The sequence below is a fragment of the Podarcis liolepis genome, assembly GCF_965112155.1.
Source record: "Podarcis liolepis genome assembly, chromosome: 2".
NCBI lineage: Eukaryota > Metazoa > Chordata > Lepidosauria > Squamata > Lacertidae > Podarcis > Podarcis liolepis.
In genome coordinates, this window is record NC_139555.1 from 5649195 (window position 1) to 5670371 (window position 21177).

Consider the following 21177-nt stretch of genomic DNA (forward strand, 5'->3'; position numbering starts at 1 on the left):
GACATCTGAAATCCTGTCCCCTGGTGCCTTTTTACATACGTCAGACTAAATAATTGCCTGAAGATGGAGTGCAACTTCTGTTCTCGGAACTGTGTTTTTATATATATATGTTGTACAAGAGAGGGATAACTTGAGGTGATTTGCTATGTAATCGTATAATTATAAAGTCTGGGGCAAATACAAACTTGTATGTGCTCAAATGACTTGAGCACAGATTGTTCAGAGCATTGGATTTGGGGTGTGTATTTAACTGCTGTGATAAATGACTTCTCTCAGGGTTGTGGAATGTGGATTATGTGTTCCTGAGCTGTCCAAGCCCTGCAACATCAAGAAGAAACACACACTTTCATGTTTCACCATTTATTACACCAATTCTTGAAAAACAGGCACCAAGTTTGGAGAGAATGGTACTGAAAGAAGATCAGCAAGGTCCTGCGGGAGATCCTAGCTTTTTACTTCCTATATCTGGTAACTGTATTAACTATGTTTGCTTATGTAGATAGATAGATAAAAATCTTTATTTGCGTCAGCCATCGGCCATAGCAATAAAACAACGACACACAAAGAATAAAACTAAAAAGTCAATTATATAAAATACATTTTAGGGGCCGACAAAATAATAGTAGCAAAACATAACGATAATAATAGTAAAATCCTAGGAGAGGAATCTGGGCGACGACGCTAATGTCACTCAGGTAGCAGCTCTCAATCTCATTGCTCTCTCGACAAATTTGGCAACCTTCTCTGTTGTCGAGCCGTTCTGGTCGGCCAGGAGTGAGAACAGCTTGGCTTCGCAAGAGTGGCCCGGGATGGCAGACAGGAGCGGCGCGATGGTCTCGTCCCTGAGATCTTTATATAGGGAGCAAGACAAGAGAACGTGTGACACTTTGGTTTCTCTTATGTATATTTCTCTGCCTTCAAAGAGGAACATGTTTTACAAATGTTCCTGAGCACCATTTCTTTGCCTTTTCACAAATGCCTGTGTACTTGAGATTCAAACTTTCCACTAATCACAGAGCAAGGCTTTGTGATGCTTTGGTTCCTTACAGCTGCAATCCTACAGAATTGCTGTATCAACAAAATTAGGACCACGGTATTCCTGTACACCCTAAGCTTTCAAACAAAACATGCCTGTATTGGTCTCTATAGCCACAGCAGGTGCTATAACTCTCCCAACAGTTTGACTTCACCCCTGAAGGTGCACTCTGCACTGTATTTCAAGACAGATGGATGCCAACCAACTTGTATCTTTCTTTTCTCCATCTTGCTTTTACTATGTCACTTCAAGAAGTGCCTCTTCCTAGAGAGGAAAGGGGTGATCATGCATTGCACATTGGGAAAATGCAGTAGGATACATCCCATACAGTTGCAATAATATGGCAGGGCAGTTCCATGTTCCTCTTGAGGGGTAGAAGAGAACAGGTCCAATAATTGAGCACATGACAATTTTGTGTATACAGGTTTTAAACTACTGTATGAGAATTGGCAAGTGTTTAGGGACTCAAAAGCGTTGCTTTCTCTGTTAAAGAAATAACCCTAGCTAAAGTCAAAAGTATTGACAAGGCTCATATCCTTATATTGGTTCTCTTTTTCAATTTCCCTGCTTGGGATTGTGTGACAATTATACATTTTGCCTTTCCCTTGATAGGGTATACTCATTTTATGAACATCACATGATTAAATATGTATGAATGTTGTGGGGAGGGAGCAAATCAGTTATTCTAACTCAGTACATTTTAAACTATTGCTGAATAGAACAAAGGAATTGTAAGCCACAAATCTATTGACTTTAGTCCATCTTGTGGACCAATATATCAAAGAAAAAATGGCATAAAGAAAGAATGTATAAAAGAAAAAAATAAGTGAGGATTGCTTCAATCCAGAGTGCTCCAAATGACTCCACTCTCCTCATCCCTAGCTACCAGACTGACTTTAACATATTATTTACAAGAAATAGTAGACTGGGCAGGTTCTGTAGCCTTCCTATTAGAACAATTTTAATATACTTTAATGTCAACGTTCAGCTTAGTGATTTGGTCAGGGATTTAAAATATTAAAAGACTTATTTAGGGGAAAAATTCAGAACAAGCAGAAACAATAGCATTCTAAATTTCAACCGTTTAAAATGGGAAGTTATCTTCAGGTTACAGAATCATAATCTGCAAAAGCACACCTGGCATTATTATAAGCAAAGTTTATGATGCTGGCCACTTGAGGCGGCTTCTACCTGAACAGATAAGCCTTCATAATTATATCAGTCTATCGTTAGAGATGACCTCCTTTCCATCATGGATAGTCTGTACTAACAAGGCTTTCCAATAAGCCTTCAACCCTGTCGAGGGAAGCAGAAAATTAAGAACCTTGCCAATTGCATATGGCAATTATCACCAAATCTCAGATGTCCATAGTAAATTATAAAGAAATAAAAAATCTGAGCTTAGTTCAGGAAAAAGGACAGCAAAGAAAACCCCAAAATTGTTGAGCTTTTTTACAAAAATGCCATAAGACAATTTTTCAATTGACTTGTGTAAGATCTAAGACAAAGGACGAACTTTCAGAAATTTCCTCCGAATGTCAGTTCCACCATTGAAATCCGGCAGTATGGCAGCGCTAGGTATTTATGAGCTTTTCTACAATTGATAGAATGAGTTGTTCTGGGACATTGGATATGTAACAAAGGATTCAGTGCTGTATTGAGCTCCTGTTTGTGCTAGGCTTCTGTTGACCTCATTGATGGAGGGGACTGAAAGGCAGGAGGAGTTGAGCAGAGGCCTTCATTGCTCTGGGGGCATTTCAGTTGCCTCCATCAAGTTACCAAGACAGTTGCAGGGGCATCTAGAAAACAAACCCATAGCTTTACAAAAGGGCTGGGGCTCCATACTCTTTATATATCTCTGATGATTCCCAACCTGACCACCCCTATCTCCCCAAAGGACCTTCTTGCCCACAGCACAAATGTGCCTCTTCTTGGTGTTAAGATAGGGAGCCTACAGAGTTGGCAAGCCCTCAAGGGTGCAAGGGCTCCATCTCCAGCACACGCAGTTGTCTTTAGGGTGTAGATCTCCCAGAGGTGGGAGATGCCATGAGGGTGCTACCACTAAGAAGTCCTGTCCTTTGTGGTAGCCAACCCAGCATCAAACAAGTCCTCACTTCTGTGAAGCATCCCTTTTCCATAAGCTACACAAGTATACAAATAGTACACTAAAGTCTGAGAACACATGAGCCTAAGGTGTATTACAAAATACAGAAATATTTTACCTAGGGCCTGAATATATTTTTTTTATATGCAACCAACCTGTACTATTTTAGTCCTGTGTCATGGGTTGTTGGGCTTTTTTTGGGGGGGGGGTTGCTGTTGGTTTTTGTGGGAATGTTCAGGGATGCAGGAGAGGATATATTGTTTGATTATATCCTGTCCAACTTGTGTTAACAAGTTCCACAAATTAGCAGAGTAACATTCCCCTTTTTAAAGTTACCCAGCGAATGTGTTTGCTCAGGCTTGCTAAAACCTCAATGATACGTTTTTAAAGGTAATTCCCCTTTAGTCCCTCATAAAAGATAAGACGCGACACAGTCTTCTATAAAAGTATAAAAAGAGTTTACTCACTCACATTCAGTTCACAATTGGATCCCAGAAGGCAGACTTAGCTTAGAAAAGTAATGTACACCTGGAAACTATCCCATAAGGAGATAGTCCCTTTGTCCTCTCTTGGCTGCAAGCCAAGACGGAATCTTGGACTAAGCAGATATTGCTTCTTCGACAAATGTAGTCAGAGAGAGATGGCAGGCAGTCCTACGCTTTTGTCACCTGCACAGGTGAGGCCACGCCCACCTCTAGTCACATGCAGAGGAAGTCTGTCCCAGACAGGAGAAACTGGAAGTTATGACTGGCTGGTCCAGGCACCCCCTTTTTATGTCCACTCTGGGGATGCTGTACTTGACTGCTCTTGTGTTTCACATCCCACAGTTTTCTGTATATTTTCATTCTTGTGAATTACAGTGGTACCTCGGGTTACATACGCTTCAGGTTAAATACGCTTCAGGTTACATACACTTCAGGTTACAGACTCCGCTAACCCAGAAATAATACCTTGGGTTAAGCACTTTGCTTCAGGATGAGAACAGAAATTGCGTGGCAGTGCAGCAGCAGCAGTGGGAGGCCCCATTAGCTAAAGTGGTGCTTCAGATTAAGAACAGTTTCAGGTTAAGAACGGACCTCCGGAACGAATTAAGTACATAACCAGAGGTACCACCGTGTGTGGAAATTGTTCAGTTAAGTTGTGTATTTTTGTGTTTATGATGACTTTTGTTATGTGGTAGTTATGTACTGTATTTTTTCATGTTGTAGGCCACTTGGAGCATGTTTTGAACCTTAGAAAGGCAGCATACAAATAAAATTATATGTGTATGCATGTATGTATCATTAAGGTTCTGGACTCAAAACACTTACCCCAGTAATAGTAACACCAGCGTGGGTTCAAAAGTGACTTCACACAGGAGTAAATAGTTTATGGGGCGCAAAGGAAACCTGGGCAGATGGGCTTTTATGGGAAAGCACCTCCCCGGCAGGCCCTATTTAAGGTCAGTGGAGCAAGGACGGCATTCTGATCTCCAGCGATCTGAGCGATTTTTGCCGGGTGGGGAAGGATCTCGGGAACCCGCTCCAGCCCAGGCTCCATCTGGAAAGCAAAACAACCTCTTTCCTTGCCTTGCTCCTCAAGCGTGCCCAAGCCTTTCCCCCTTTGGCAACCGTTGCAAGCCCTGCTGTTGCTGCTTCCCCGGGGCTACTCGACTCACTGGGCACGGAGAGAGCTGAGCTCAGCCTTGGAGGCCCGAGCCCCGCTCCGAAATGAGAAACATCTGGCGCCAAGCGAGCTTGGACCAAGCGCCCATTGGCTGCCGCGGGTCAGGATGCAGGGAGGAGTCCCCACCGTTTTAAAGCCGTGATGACATCACTTTCTTCTGGAGTGGCCTTGGGAGGCGAGGAAGGCAGAGTCTCGCTGCAAGTCCCGGCAAAGGGCACCCTTTTGTGGCATGACAGCATCGTCCGCGATTGACGCCGGGGTGAGTCCAGAGCAGTCCTTTCTTCTCCGCAGCACCGATCTGGATTTCCTTTTCCACCTCCCCCCCCCCCCCCGGAAGACTTTTAACTCTTGCAGGCCGTTTGTGGGTGCAGTAAGGGAAACCTTGCAGGCCCCACAATGCAGCCTTGGGTAGCGTTAGCCCGAGCTGGCTGCGCGGCGGGGAATGTGTCGGGGCAATAACTTGCAAGGCGCAATATCCCCTCGGGCAGCCGTGTAGAGCGCCTCCCCGGGCCCCTTTCCAAGAACGAGGGTCTGTCTCTTTAAAAACCTTGGCTTGGTTGCAGAGCCCTGACTTTAACCCTTTCCGTACTGGAGAGGCGTCTGTTGAATGGGGTCTGGAGGAAAGACAGCGGCCCATAATAAGACCCCATCTTGCGAGGCAGGGGCAGAGATATCGGGGGAGATGGATATTTATCTGTCGCTCCTTTCGTGGCGTGCCAGGGCGGCTTGCAATCCTGTGTAACAGACAATCTGCTCAGAAGCCAGACCTGTTTTCAATCGCACTTACCCTCGCGTAGGATTTCAGCCTAAAGTAGGTTTGGGTTGCGTACAGTAAATGAGATTTCAGAAGAGCCTGCTACTAAGACATAACGATTTCGGGGCAACGGGGCATTGGAGAGACGTCCGCAGCGTCCCAATACGGAGACCCCTGCAAGTAAAACGGCTTGACGTCGGGAATTTCCCCCTATTTTGCAACTTCCTCTGCAAAAAAAAGCGTTCTTTGGGGAATCCATCGTTGTTGCAGCTCTTTCTGGCCAAAGCGCGTCTCCTCCCCGCCCCATGTGTGGTTCTGCTTCGTGGGGAAAGGGAGATGGGAGTGGATGAGTCCCATCTCATTTCCGCAGCCCTGGAGGCTCATTTTGCCAGCTGACTCCTGCGGCTGCTGCTCTGGCCAAGGGCTGCTGCAACCCCTAGGCGCGCCTGCCAGGCTTGGAGCGGGTCCCGCGCAGTTCGGGGGCGCTGCCTTCCGATCAAACGCGCCCAGGGCCCCCCCCCCCCCTCTGCAATGCACACGCGCGCACCGATTTGGGAGGAAACCCCAACTAACTCGGAGGAACTTCTGAGCGAGCTGGCGCAGCTCTGAATGGCCGCCAGTTCTGCTCCCCCCCCCCCCGCAGAATACAGTACCGCCTTCCGGGATTACCGACCCGTTATCTGCCCCTCCTCCCCCGCTTTTCATCCTAAAGCTCCCTAGTTACGCATGCGTGAACCGACCCTTTTCTCTCCCCCCCCCCAATGCCCCGGCCAGCGCTTCCTTTCCGCATGTTTGGAACGGACCCGCTCAATCCTTGCATGAAGGACTTCTGGTCGGAGGAAGCCTGGCCGCAGCAGGAACAGCCGAGGTAGATTGGGAAGGAGGGGAGCAACTGCTTTAGCCAACCGCGGTTGTGATGCGGCACGCACATCTGTCTGAAGCGCTGCTCTCTAATAAGAAGCTGCATTGCAACTGCTCTGCAGGCCTGAGACAGCATCCTTGCTGCTTTCTCTACCACCTTGTTGAAACCCTTCCCTGCCCACCTGCTTTGGTTTGCCTTATCTGTAAAATGGGTTTAATGTGAGGAGGGCCATATAGTCCCATATCCTTGCTCTATGGAGACATAGATTGAATTACCTTCTCTTGCCTACTCTTTCTGTCTTTCAACAAGTGAAGTCCTCTCTTCCCATGAAGACGGAGTGATTTATTTGTTGTATTTAGCTGTATTGTATGGCTGTTAAAAGCACAGGAGTCTCCCCTCCCCCCCCCCAAAAAAAGGGAAAAGAAACCTACATGTGGCAATCAGAGCCTTGCCACAGATTCTGACAAACTTGAGGCAACTTACTTTGCCATTTCTTCTCCAAATATGCACCAGCCTACAAGATCTGCATATTTGTGTGACTTAGGTGATGGATGCAGAATGTGGCAGTTGAAAACCCTTGCATGCCAGTTTCATCCTCCTGGGATAAAAGCTGAATAAATATGACTTTTTTCAATTTTACCGGGTCCAGAGTTAACTAGATCTGCACTGTCCTTTGCCTTCCATTGCGGCATGATATATCAAAACAGTAAAATCATCTAGCACAGCTTTTCCCAACCTCCAGATATTTTGGACTTCATTATCTGACAGAGCACTAGATTGGGAAAGGCTGGGAAATGAGGCACTTTTAAAGACTGACAAGTTTATGGTGATCTGTACTTTTGTGGCATATAGCCCCCTTCATCAGATGCATTGATGCGCAATCTTCAGTGGGCAAACATATACACAACTGGCTAACTAAAGATAACACATCATGCGTCTGATTGACTAGAACGCACTTGAACAGATTGTGGCATAAGCTTTCATAAAGTGCCACAAGAATCTCTTGTTTTTGCTGCTACAGACCTGCGTGCTTAGCCTTCTGGGAGCTGGTATGAGTTCAATAGGAATTTTGTGCTGGAGCACTGCTTTGCAATGCAGCCTATGAGTTGTAAGAGCAAATAAGTTGTGGATGCTGAGATACTTCAGGGATGGAACCTGGTTTAGTAAACAGGATACAAGGCACTATTGTTGTTGAGATGATATCTACAAGCTGCTAAGGTTTTGTTGCTAACTTATAAGGCCTTGAATAACCCAGCTACCTAAGAAAGTGCCTCCTTCCATACAGATAGTCCATTTGCCTAGGCCAGAGCTTTCCAAACTTTTCATGTTGGTGACACGCTATTTAGACACAGTAATTCAGTTTTACTAGCAAACCAGAGGTTAAACTAACCCCTTTCCAGCCCCGGGAACATTTGCATGACACACCTTGTAGCTATTCCACATCTAGTGGAAATGCATGTTATGGCAACTTGAAGAAGGGTCTTTTCCATGGTGGCCCCTACTTAACTATTTATGCAGACATTTCCAGCCACTGATTCTTGGTACTGGCTTTGCTGAGCTGTGGATATTTTGTCTTAAGTTTTTTTCTTATTTTACTGTACTGTACGTTTATTTATTTATTTATTTATTTATTTATTTATTTATTTTATTGTGTTTCACGATAAAATAAGAAATAGATACTATTGAATGCTTTCCCCTCACATGTCCTTCCCTCTTAAGAAGCAATTATTCTGACTTTTTATTGAGTGTACGTTTATACATGTAGTTGATGCAGTTGTGCATGAATGGACTTGGAGAATTCCTGATAAAGGGTGTATTGTGTTGACCTCCCATACAGACATGTTGTCTGTGCTCCTTTGCAAACTGAGCATTAGGTATAAGCATAAACAAGAGCCATCACAACCCACACTGAGCGTAAAAGTCAAGTCACTGGGATATTGACCTGCTGCCGTCTTCCTATGAAACTGTGTTTGGAAAAAGAGAAAAAAGATGCCTATCCAAAATATTCCAGCATTATGTGGGTTCTATCCTGCACTGTTCATTGCCTAGTGCTGCTGGTATTTCAGACAGTCCCAAGTGTAAGGCTGTCACTTGTATGTACACAGGAAATCCTGACAAGGAAATCTGTCTAAAGCAGAGGTTCTCAACTGGTGGTCTTTGGATCCCAGAGGGTCCGCATAACCCACCGGGGGGGGGGGAGGTCTGTGGCATCATTCACATAATGAGAAATACCTCAGAGGTATAAAAAAATTCAAAAGTAGGGGGTACATGGCTTGGCTTTTGAAAAACAGGGGATCTGCTGTACTTAACTGATTGGGAAGCACTAGTCTAAAGTAAAGCTTGGGTACCTGTGACTCTCCAGATATTGTTGGACTCCAATTCCCATCAGCCCTAGCCAGCATGACAAGTGGTCAAGGATGATGGGAGTTGTAGTCCAAATAATCATTGGGAGGGCCACAGGTTCTTCCTGGCCATGATGTAGAGCATCATCTTAGGCTGATGATGGGAGTCACAGTTCAGTAACAGCTGGAGGGCTAAAGGTTTCCAACACCTGGCCTGGGGGAAGCAGGACAGTGTGGGGGGGGGGATGGGTGTCTGGTAAGAGCATAATTTAGGAATGGTGAAGGGGACCAAGGTGGTGAATGTTGTTGTTGGTAGTGAGAAATCTTAACAGGACAGCCATTTCAGGGCTCAAAAAGGCACTGGCTATCTTTTACAGCTACATGCCCATGGAAAGGACAGGAGGTGCCTCTGGAGAGAATCTGTGGCAGTTTAAACTTCTCCTTTCTTTCATTTACTGCAGAAATATTGGAGAAGGAATCTTCTAGCATGGTGCCTGATCTTTTCACATAATGTGGGACAGGCGACCCAAATTCTGAGGGCGTTTTCAGAGGAGTCTACCTTTTCTACTTGTATCAACCTGCCTATTTAGGGTGTGGGCTCAGCACCCTAAATACACTCTAGAGAGTCTTGCTTCGGGTGGCAGTCAGTGTCAAGACCTCTAGATTGTTTCTGCAGCACTGGGAAAGAGAGTGCTTTTAGTTCATCTTCCAAGAGGATCTTGGCTTTTCTCAGGCATCCGTTGAGCCAGATAAAGCGGCGGCATCCCAGCCGCTGAATCTGATGCCTTAAGCCATGACCTCCTTTTGTCTCCGACATCTGTTGGAGGCTGAAGTAGCCCCCATCAGTTCCTGGAGGTTCGAAAGCCACTACTATGTAGCAGGAGTGGGCGCACACTGACTTCGCAGGCAGTTCCCTTCAGGGATGATTGCAACCTGCCTGTACTCTTGCAGTAGCACTCAGTTCGTGGCGGTTGCACTCCCAAACATTCACTGCATCACCGGTGCCAGAGTTGACACAGTTTGTGCCTGCCACTCATCCCTGGAAATGTTTGAAGAGGAACAGCACCTGAGAGAGACATCTGATTACACCACTTCCTTGTCGTTGCGACTGAAACAGGTTCCAGGGGCATAGATGGGCTCATCTTCTCTGAGAGAAGAGACCAGGAATCCTGGCTCCCAATAATGGCATTGTTTTCTCCCCTCACTTCCAACACCATCCATGTTATTGCCGCAGGTGTCTGTACAGGTAGGTTTCTTACAAATTAAAACACTATATCACTTTTCATGTAAACACAAAAACAAAAAAGTTACAGAACCTTCTTGTCTTTACAATTAGGCTGCTGAATTCAGCTGGCCATCCATCCATGTGGCAGAAAGAGGTGGTTAGAGACCTGACAATGGGAAAATGGATGAAATCTTGCAAGTGCTGGTACTATTTTTAAAATGCTACTTCTAGGTAAAAAAATAAAGCTCTTAGCTTGGAAGCCAGGCTTGTAGGGAAGAGAGTGTGTAGCATATCCCTCTCCTTGGTTTGCAAGATTTCTACCACCTAGGAGGCTGTAGTATTTGGTTTGGTGCACATGGTGTTTTTACAGAGAGTTGTATTCTGAAGTGTGAAAAATACGCAGAGAAAGTTGCAAGTTGTACAGTCTGTCCTATCCTCGTGGGATTTTTTTCTTCCTGATTTCTCTGTGCCTGAGCAGCAAATTTGAGTCCAGGTGTTAAGACCCTCCAAGCTGATCGTTTCTTCTAGAGCCTCTCACTGTTCTCTCTTAGCCATTTAATGATGCTGAATGCTGTTGCCTGATGCTCTGCTGTGCTGGAATATGGGAGATGGATGTAATGTCTATTTTTTTTTTTTAAAAAAAAGATATTTATTGAAAAAAAATTGAATATAAGAAAAAATAAAAAATAAACATACACAATAATAAGCAGTTAAAAACACACATTAATTTTCAATAACATAACTTCTATACCCTTATTTTCTCCGACCTCCTCATACTTCCCTTCTTTGTATTCCAGTTCAGTTTGTTAGTTCAGCAAATCCTTACCATTAAACTTTTACCCATTTATAATCCTTTTTTCATATCTCCTAAAGCATTACAGCTGGAAACCGCTTAGTTTCTATCCAACATCTTTCTAACATTCATTAATTTTACAATATTTCTTTAAATAGTCTTTAAATTTCTTCCAGTCTTCTTTCACCAACTCTTCTCCCTGGTCTCGGATTCTGCCCGTCATCTCAGCCAATTCCATGTAGTCAATCACCTTCATCTGCCATTCTTCCAGAGTGGGTAGAACTTGTGTCTTCCAATACTTTGCGATTAGTATTCTTGCTGCTGTTGTAGCATACATAAAAAAAGTTCTGTCCTTCTTTGGCACCAATTGGCCGACAATGCCCAAGAGAAAGGCCTCTGGTTTCTTCAGGAAGGTAGATGGATGTAATGTCTATATGAGAAAGAGATGTAATATCTTTGGTGGAAATGGAAACTGGTGGATCTCTGGACATGCTATTACATTTGTTAATAGCTGTTCATGTGGCAGGGCAGAATGTTTGAGAAGTGTGTAAGGGCAAAAATACCCCACCCCCCTTGGAGAAATGTTCCCTGTGTTTTTCCATGAGTTGCTAATCTGGGCATGGCTTCTGATAGGAAGGAGCTTGAGTCCAGAGCAGTGACTCCTGTGGAGACACAAGGCAGCCCCCTCCAGGGTGTGTGTTGCGTTTCTGCACTGGGATGCGGCAGGATGTGCAAATCCAAGCAGAAGCTGAGTGGAAGGAGGCAAGGTCCAGAGCACAGACCTGCAATAAGCAACTTCCTCTGTGGGCAACTTCCTCTGTAGGGCTTTCATGTATTTAATGAACTCATCGGTTTGGGACTTGCTGGTCTCCAGATCTCATGGAGACTGGGTAACTAGTGCCTTCCTGCAGCTACAATTTAAGCTGGGCTCTTGTTTGGCCAGATGCACCTTTGAGCCCTGCCTGCGTAGCCTTGGGCTGCGTGCAGAATGCTAAAATCCAAAGCGCTCTGCAAAGCCATCGCCAGCCACTTTGCAGCTGACCGTCTCATAAAATGACAGAAGCCAGGATGAGGGAGGGAAGGAGGGAGCAATTCTGCACCCCCCCTTTGGGTTAGGTCCCTGGGACTTGGGTACCCCACTTCCTTTCTAGCTCCGTAATCCTGATTCCCTCTGAAGCTGTTGGGGGACAGGACGGAAAGGGGGCACTCTCTCCTTTCATGCCATTGTTTTGTGCACAATTACTGACTTTCCTTTTCCTCACAGACAGCATCTCACTTCCCCAGGTCTGCTGTTGATGTGGTGCCATTTCCTGCCATTGCTGCAGGGTGGGATGGGGGGGAAGGGGGGAGTGTTGGAACAACAAGAGAGTAAAACTCTGGGGCCAAGTTAATGAAAGCTGGAGGAGGGGCCGGCTGGAAGGGACGGCCAGGACTGCAGCAGCCAGACTCTCTGCTCCACCCAGCGCAGGCAAAAAGGAAAAGTTGCAATCCTCCGTGGTGAATTTCGAACACAAGCAGTGCCACAATTCAAGTCTGCACCTCTCTACAGTGCAACACCACGTGGTAGTATGGCGGGCTTAGCAAACTACTTTCCCAACAAGTTAACTTCTTAAGTATTATTGTGGCTCCTGAGGTGCTGCCTGCAGGAATAGTGTCTCTTTGGTGTGTGGGGAGGGGAGAACCTCCCCACACACCAAATTTACAGAAGTTGGCAATCGAGAGCCAGTGTGGTGTAGTGGTTAAGAGCGGTAGTCTCGTAATCTGGGGAACCGGGTTCGCGTCTCCGCTCCTCCACATGCAGCTGCTAGGTGACCTTGGGCTAGTCACATTTCTCTGAAGTCTCTCAGCCCCACTCAGTGTTTGTTGTGGGGGAGGAAGGGAAAGGAGAATGTTAGCCGCTTTGAGACTCCTGAAGGGGAGTGAAAGGCGGGATATCAAATCCAAACTCTTCTTCATCCAAACTCTTCTTCTGTGCTCTGGGACATGGGTGGTAAGTACAAGAAGGTATATGATGTTTGTGGAGGGTTTAGCTGCACCCCAATTAGTCCTTTTTACAGAGTCTTGCTACATGGACTTTTGCTTTGTCCTTGAGATCCGATTACCACTTTCCTGGAAGGTTCAGTGAAGTTACCTTGATTCTTTGTGGGAGGGGAAGAGGGATAGAGATGGCCTTCTCTCTGCAACATGGTGTGCCTTTGTGCTTCAAAAGGGAACTGAAACAGTCATTCAAAGCAACTCCATGTGCCAGTGCTTTGTGGTAAATGATCTGCCGTTGGCCACTAGAGAGCAGTTCCAAAATATTAAAACATAACTTTAATTAAAGCAGCCTTTGTGATATTTCACTTACAGGTGTCAATACAGTGTTATAGTATGCTGATGAAACAGAAAGTTATATGAGGTAGTCGTCATAAGCAGTTATGGATCAGAAGCAATCATTATTTTGAGTTTACTTAGAAGGCCTGTGACCTCCTTGCACAGGCATCTTAAGCCACAAGTTAAGAAATGCTGATTTGGAGGGCACCATCTTAGCTACCCCCATGTCAGTGAGCATGCACGCACAAAGGATCCTGCCCTGGGCTGGGAGTTAATGACCTCCAGTTCCTTGGCAGCCTTGACACTAAGGAGCCTTGCAAATGCTCTCGGCGGTTTTCCTTTACTTACGTAATGGGCAGCCTGGGGAGAAAGCTCTGGGATGTGTGCTGTCTTAACAGGAGGGGTATTTATGTCGGCTGTTAAAAACCTTGACAGAATCTGAGCAGTTGGGTGGGGTGAGGAGGGTGAACGAAGGACAAGCTGGGAGAAATCTGCAGGGCAGGACGCAAAGTGCAGCTGGCCTGGGCATGTAGACACTGGCGAGGAGGATGTTGCAAACATCAAGGCCAGGATTGCAGGAGTGTGACAGTTACTCTGCATCTGTGCTGAAGTTGTGCTGGGTATCATGCAGAAGTAACAATGGCTGGAATAATAATAATAATAATAATAATAATAATAATAATAATAATAATAATAAAATAATATTAATGGTGCCCTGCTCATCTGACTGGGGCACACACCCCTTCTGTCCCTGCAGTTCCTGCAGTTCTGTCCCTGCAGCTCCAGTTCCCATCAGTTGGTCCCACTAGTGCAGGAACGGGGTATCTGTAGGCTTCCAGATGTTCCCGGATTACAGCTTCCATCATCCCTGGACATGCTGGTTGGAGCTGATGAGAATTGTAGTTTAACAGCATCTAGAAGGCCACACATTTTTCTTCTGTGCTCAAATGTGACCAAGAAACAAATTAGGATGTAGCTATTTGAATAAGAGCTGGGTGTTTAGTTTTTTTAAATTAAATGATGGATGTTGCAATTGGTAAACCATAGGGATGGATCATAGCCTTTTGCTTTGCATGAGAAAGGTCCCAGGTTCAGTCTCCAGGTAGACCCAGAAGAGACTTCTGTCTAAAACCTAGAAAGCTGCTGCCATTTGGTGTGTAGACAGACTGTTGGTCCATTGAGCTTAGTTACAGAGCAGCTTCCGGATCTCCACCTGCCAACCCCAGAACACTCTCTTCCTGTTACGATGATGGACAATTTCCTAGGTGCAATTGCTTTTATAGCATGTTTCAGTGTACATGGTGCTTTTTTCTTGGATCTTGGCACATAGGTCACTGCTGTGCCTGTTTCCCCCTGTGCGGAACGATATGAAAGAAAATCCACCCAAGGGTAAAAAATGTGGTCTAAACCACCATTTAAATCCATCTCAGCCCAAAGAAGAGAACTCACTCTGAAACTTATTTATAGATGGTACCTAACACCATGCAAGGAACCTCATCTAAATGCTGGAGAGGCTGCATTTCCACAGACACATACCTCCACATGCGTGCTCCAAAATTAAATCCTTTTGGATAGTAGGGCCGTATGAAATCTGCAAAATAACAAAACTAGTAATAGAAGCAACTGGCCTGCTCAGTGGTTGTGAGACTAAAACGGAGTGGGTGGAAGTGTGCATCACACTAAACTCCTTGGATACAGGGTGGGGAAAGTATTCAAGTTGGAAAACAAAACAGCAAGGGTGGGAATAAGAAACTGAAATAATGTTAGCATAGATGACTTCTCCCTTGGCAAGCATCTGCAACAAATTCAGTAAGGTAGCAAAATGGGGCTTGAGAGTCAGGCTCCATTGACAGAGTGGTTTGTTCCATTTACCCAACGTTTCCCTAACAGTTAATTTCTGAATTATTTTTGAGCTTGTTGGAAAACCAGTGGAATATTGTTAGCACCCATTTTCGTGTTGATTCCAGAAACAATGTGTTTGCAGCTCCCTTTCCCTGAAAAACTGTGGGAGTAAAGTGATGAAATTTGGGGCAGTGCGCCGTACAGTGTTTAACTGCTGTTTTCATGCAGCAGTCATGGAGAAACAGAAGCACACATGTGCAGAAAGGGTGGGAGAGAGCAACATTGGCTAGTGGTGCGTGTCACAATGCACCCCCCTGGTGCGAATGAAATTTAGCTGGTTTATCAGTCAGAAAGTCATGGTTCCATAAGACAACAGGTACTGCAGGGTGAAAGCCACATTAGAAAATGCAACACAAGTGCTAGCAATATAATCTGAAGAACTAATGCAATATTCCCCACATCTGAATTCACCCTGAGTGTTGGGATGAGATACTAATTCAGAATTCTCCTTTGCATATAACTTTCTGTTGGGCTTGGGCAAGCCACTGTTCTCTCATTCTCCAGCCCTACAGTACAGGGATAACATTGGCCTGCTCTACAGGGGTGTCGTAAGGATTGCTGAAATAAGATGCTGTATGTTGAGGCCGCTCAAAATAGCTAACACCAGGCTCATCTCTTTTTCGTTGCATTCTTAGCCATGACTATCAAAAGTGGGGGGGTGGACTTTTTTGGAAGAATAAAAGGGAATAGCTTTGTGTGTACAGTGGTACCTCGGGTTAAGAACTTAATTCGTTCTGGAGGTCTGTTATTAACCTGAAACAGTTCTTAACCTGAGGTACCACTTTAGCTGATGGGGCCTGCCACCGCCGCCGCACCACCACCATACGATTTCTGTTCTCATCCTGAAGCAAAGTTCTTAATCCAAAGTACTATTTCTGGGTTAACTGAGTCTGTAACCTGAAGCGTCTCTAACCTGAAGCGTCTGTAACCCGAGGTACCACTGTATTGAAATAATAATAAAGTGTGTACCCCCCCACCCCACCCCCACACACTGACCCTTCCAGCTTCCCCCTTCTTGCTTCACACGCAGACATGCTGTGGTGACCAGTTGCAGCTATAAATAAACGGCCATATCCTTGCCTGCGGCTCTGCTGCTATTTTTGCTGCTGCTGCTGCTCTTGTTGTGTCTGGGCATTCAGAAGTTGGTGACAGATGCTTTTTGTTTTATTCTGCATCCTGACACAACCTCTCCAGTTTGAGCAGGGTGCAGGATGGGGGGGGGGGAGTGGAGACCAGGTCTCTCTCTTAGCTTTGTGTACTTGGGACTCCTTCTTGAGGAGAAGTACAGCTGTATTGTTTTTAAATCAACTTCCTGCTGCAGACTGTTCCAAAAGATGTAATGCTGACATCCTGGTTGAGTTTCTTAAAGCTTTCTTTCTTTCCTTCTGAACGAGTTGAATGATTCTCTTGTACAGTATCTTGGCCAAATTCTTGTTTTGGGCCCCATAAATGGCCACCTTAGGCTTTCAGTTCAGGTATGCGATCTCTTCCTTCTTAAAACGTTCTCCTGAATAGGTGCTTTGTTGCTTCCTCTGAAGAGGACTGGCTTTTGCCTCAGGATGACACGTTGGACGAAAGCTCAATCTCTGGAGTGCAACAGAAAACCTGGTCTTCACGCAGTGCCTTGTAAATCTGTGGAATGCCTTGCTGCAGGATGTTGTGATAGCTGGGTAACCAAAATGATGGCTAAATGGATTGGATGAATGTATTGCAGTTATAAGCAGAGAGTATGGTTACACATAAAGAGCGCTTGAGCACTTGCCTTGTGAGATCTGAGTGGCTGCTGTCTGTCTGCAGGAAGGGGGAGAGCTGCTGAGCTAGGTGGAATGCTAGTCTGACTCAGCAGGGCAATTCTTATCTCGTTGGAACTATCTTGAGTAATGGATTTTTCACTGCAAGAGACAAGACAGCCTTAAGCAGAAGGCTGATGTATGCATGGCAGAAGTGGAGCTTAGCGTGTGTGTACAGAAAACATATTCGTGATTCACACCAAGACATGTCAGGATGTGAAATGACATGAGAGAATTATTTGTGCCCTCGGGGACCTCACTGGGTACTGTCTGACGTTGGTGGTGCATCCACCCTTTCAACAGAACAACCGAGATTCCTGGTTTTGGAGGCGGGGGATGGAAGAGGGAAGCCAGCAGTTCTTCAACGAACTCATAGCGATCTGGTTCACATATCATGCAAAGCCAAACCATGGCCTAGCATGAATTTGTTCCTCCTTGGCCGTTCTGCCGCTGCTCAGAGCTAAGCCATAGTTTGGGTCAATGTGCCTCTGAATCCAGGCTCGTGGTTTAGCTCTTTCCAGACTAACGATAACCTGCAGCCAAGATTTGTCGTCTGGCTTATGGCTCAGTGGTATAGAGAAAGCTAAACCACGAGAAGCTAAGCTAAGCTGTGACTTAGCTCAGCGCAGTAGCAGCAGACCAACCAGAGAGGAACAAATTCCTCTCCCAGAGCTGCCTTGTTTGCGCTAAGAGGCATGGTGTAGCTCATCATGACGTGCAAACCAGGCTACGGTGTGCTTAGTGGGATGGGGTGGGGGACACCCACATCCACATTACTGTAGTGTTGCTATAAACAATATCTGAGAATTCTGCCCAGACGCCATTTCCGAAGGACGAATCCCTGCTTTGTCCATATGGCAGCCCTGCGTTATTGCGATCAAAGTGTAGAGTTGCCTTGGTGAAATGTGTAGAAACCAATTTTATATTGCTTTTACAATAGCGGATTTATAGAACATGCAATAGAGGAAAGGTTGATAATGAATGGCAGTGTCTGCTAAACCCTCAAAAGTGGTCCAATGCAAGGGTTTCCCAGCTCCCCCAGCCCCGTTTCCCTCCATGTGTGAGAAGCGGCCTTGCTTTCTTGCTTGCTAACCACTATGCAACACTGCCTAAATATATTTACACATACATGTATACTGCTCCTCCATGTGAGGGGGCATCCTGAGCCAATCGGAATCCCTGCTTGTGTGAAGCAACAAATTGGTATGCACATAGCTCTGCTTTTCACATGCACCCAGCAGGGTGAAGCTGCCAGGCGTGCCCGCTGGGTTTGTTGAGGGCAGGGCCAGCCTGCACAGCCCCTGTGATGCCCTCAATGCTTTTTGAATGCAAGAAGGTAAAAGGTGTTTGTGAACTTGAGTCCACGAGAGCTTGTGCCATCACAAGTTTTCCAGCCTTGCCCACAAACTTCTTCGTTTTAGTTGCAACAGACCGACATGGCAACCTCTCCAAACAGGGAATCCTATCAATCGTGTGCGCATGCGCGCGCGCACACACACACACACACACACCCTACCCTGATACATTTCTCACGGCTTTCCTTCTGTCACCCTATTCCTCCATTATTCTAATTCTACTTTATTCCAGTTGAAATAATCTGGGTTAGTTATTTATATAATATTGATAATTCCTCATTTGCATAACATGTTTTTCAGGGGCCAGTGTGATGGAGTCAAAATCTTTGAGCACAGCCCCATAGAGAGCATCACTGCACAGGGTAGCTTTTTTTTAGTTTCAAAACTTACTTTTAGTTTCTTGTATTTGAGGCACATGGTTTTTTTTAAAGTTTCTCTTGTCTTGTCTTTTTTTAGCTGCATTTCTGTCCTCCATTTTCTCTCTCTCTCTCTCTCTCTCTCTCTCTCTCTCTCCCTCTCTTTCCCCCCACATAGGATAACAGATGTCCTCCTTTCTCACCATGAGTTTCAGCTTTTGGCCTGGAAAGTGTTTGAGGGTTATAAACTCTGAATCATGCTCAAAGCAGCAAACTCATCTGGTTCCAATTATCCCGCCGCTGCTCCTCTCCACTCTTGCCGTTCTGCATGTTTTCCCTAAACCATCTGATTCGGTGGGACACACCCGAAAGCAGGCGTGCCAGAGGCACCTTGTGAATCGGGACTTTGTGAGGAGGGAAAATAAATAAACAAACCAAGATGCAGGCCAGCAGGATGGCAGCTTCCTGCAACTGGCTTCCCAGGAAGTGCATCACAGAATGCTTCTATGTGAAGGCAGGGGAAGGGGCAGAACTGGGCAGCGTCTCTTCCACATGCTTGGGAGACTGACTTGGGTGGAGAGGTCCATGGTGGTTTTCTCTGCATGTCAGGAATAGGAAACCTGTGGGACTCGGACTCTCACCGCCGCTGAATGTGGTTCCACGCTGGCTGGGCTTTATTTCACCCGGGTCAAAGGCCCAGTTTGGCACACCCCCATGTGCATTTGTGTACACACACAGACACACACACACAGGTTGGGAGCCTCAGTGGTGCCCCTCTGAAGGTCTCACCCAGAGCAAAAAACCCACCTACCCGTTCCGTAGCTGTGGCACTGCCGGGGCTTGATGGGAGTTGGGAGCCCAGCAATGCCTGGAGGACCATAGGGCACCCCACCCCCCTTCAAAGAGCTGTGCAAAACTTAGCACAAACTATTCCAGCTGCTCTGTCGCTGCACCTAAGCCTCATCTAGCGTGACCCTCCCTTATCTTTATTTCTTGGCTCTCTGGCTTATGCTACGCAGTTTGAAGGGGACTGACACACCTTCCAGACACTGCTGCTGCTGCTGCTTTGGCGATCACTCATAGCTGAGTAAGATTGTCTTCCATAAACAATGAGTCCGTAAGTGACTGTGGAGGCCAGTTCTGGATCCACACGTCCTTCCACAGTGGGGACATTGGTTTCCGGGCAGGAGTTGATCATGGTGTGGATTTGCCAAGCATGCCTTCCTCTTAGCATGTTTCTCCCTTGCGTCCTGAGTTCGAGCGTCTTCAAAGCCCATGACACCTTGGGTAAAGGCTGTTCTCCAGTTGGAGCGCTCGCAGGCCAGTGTTTCCCAGTTGTCGGTGTTTATACTACATTTTTAAAGATTTGCCTTGAGACAGTGTTTAAACCTCTCTTGTTGACCAACAGCATTACACTTTCCATTTTAAAGTTCGGAATAGAGTCCAACCACAGCATCAATGACTTGTCCAAGGGTTGTCTGTGAAACTGTAGGCAGAGCTGGAGCTCCCGGCTCCTTACAGGTTGTCTGTGATCCTGAGGGTAATGGAGGTTCTGTGTCCAACTGCAGGACACTTTCCCTCTCTCTTTGGTGTGGCTGGTGCACTAATACGCCTCCGCAGCCCTTGGCTTATAAAAACAGACAAGCCAGCCCACAGTTTTGAATTAACATGACATTGGGGGAATAAATGCAATTGCAACAGTGGAAAATCAATGTAAAATCTCCCAAGGGGTCCCTGTGGCGAAATAATATTGCTTGTGTCTTTGTTCTTCACACACTTTTTCCAGACACAATTTATGTGTGTGTTCTGAGTTTCCCCTGCATGCCTGAGGAGCTTTCCTTCTTCCTGGTGCAAGGAGAAGGAGCAGCTGTGGCTTTCTTCTAGTCCAGTGGCTTTCCTAGAGCTGTGTGTTCAGGAAGCCCTGGGGCTTGTAAGCAGCTTTCCTGAGGAGAGGAGGAAAGCTTGCCCCAGTGAGTGACATTTTGCACCTAGCTTTTGACCACTTGCGACCAACCAAGCAAAGATGCCTGGGGGCCAGGATGGTGCCCGACATCTCTACCACCTGGAGGTGCATGCCTGGGGATCATACGATCCGGAGTGTTTTCACATACTAATACTCCATCCTGTAGAATTCTGTCAGTTATATTCTATCTGCACAATCGGAATGAATTTCTGGAACCAAAATGCTTTTTCTGTGCAGCCTGAGCAGGAGCAGTTACCACTAAGACAAAGAGCTGGAATTGGCCAATATAGATGTAGACCTGGATCAAGTGACCTTTCTTCTTTAAGTTCTCAAAGTTCTTAACCTAGCTCAAGGTTGTCATCTGAACTAGCCAGGTGTTTATCTGATAATCAATCACAGCCAATCCATCCTTTGAAAAACAAGACTTGAGAGCTATCTTGCCCAAAAATGGCAACTAGACATTCCATTTTGGCAACTGCAACCTTGGTTCAAGGAACTATTTGGTGCCTAGCTTATATATCTGTGAGTTTCTAACACTCTACCACCTTTTTAGCAGCAAACTTTCCTTGAGCGCTTGGTAGCACACAACTCAGTGGCAGGCAAACCAGTGTGAAAAGGATGCCTTGAAAGTAAAGAAGGTTTTTTAAAACCAGTGTATTCGTCTTTTTGCCAAGGTGTGAGGGGTGGGAAGATCAGCTGCTCATCTTGGCAAACGGA

The 21177-nt window shown here is 45.9% G+C and overlaps 2 protein-coding genes across 2 annotated transcripts in view; both read left to right on the forward strand.

The window, feature by feature from the left end:
• ADCY6 (adenylate cyclase 6) overlaps positions 1–21177 on the forward strand; it is a 934310-nt gene that overhangs the window by 95023 nt on the left and 818110 nt on the right. The window lies entirely within an intron of this gene.
• The window catches only part of NCKAP5L (NCK associated protein 5 like), a 47349-nt gene continuing 30635 nt past the window's right edge, over positions 4464–21177 (forward strand). The window contains exon 1 of the mRNA XM_083484423.1: positions 4464–5064. The gene's annotated coding sequence lies outside the window, so the exon portion shown is untranslated. The remainder of the gene's footprint in view (positions 5065–21177) is intronic.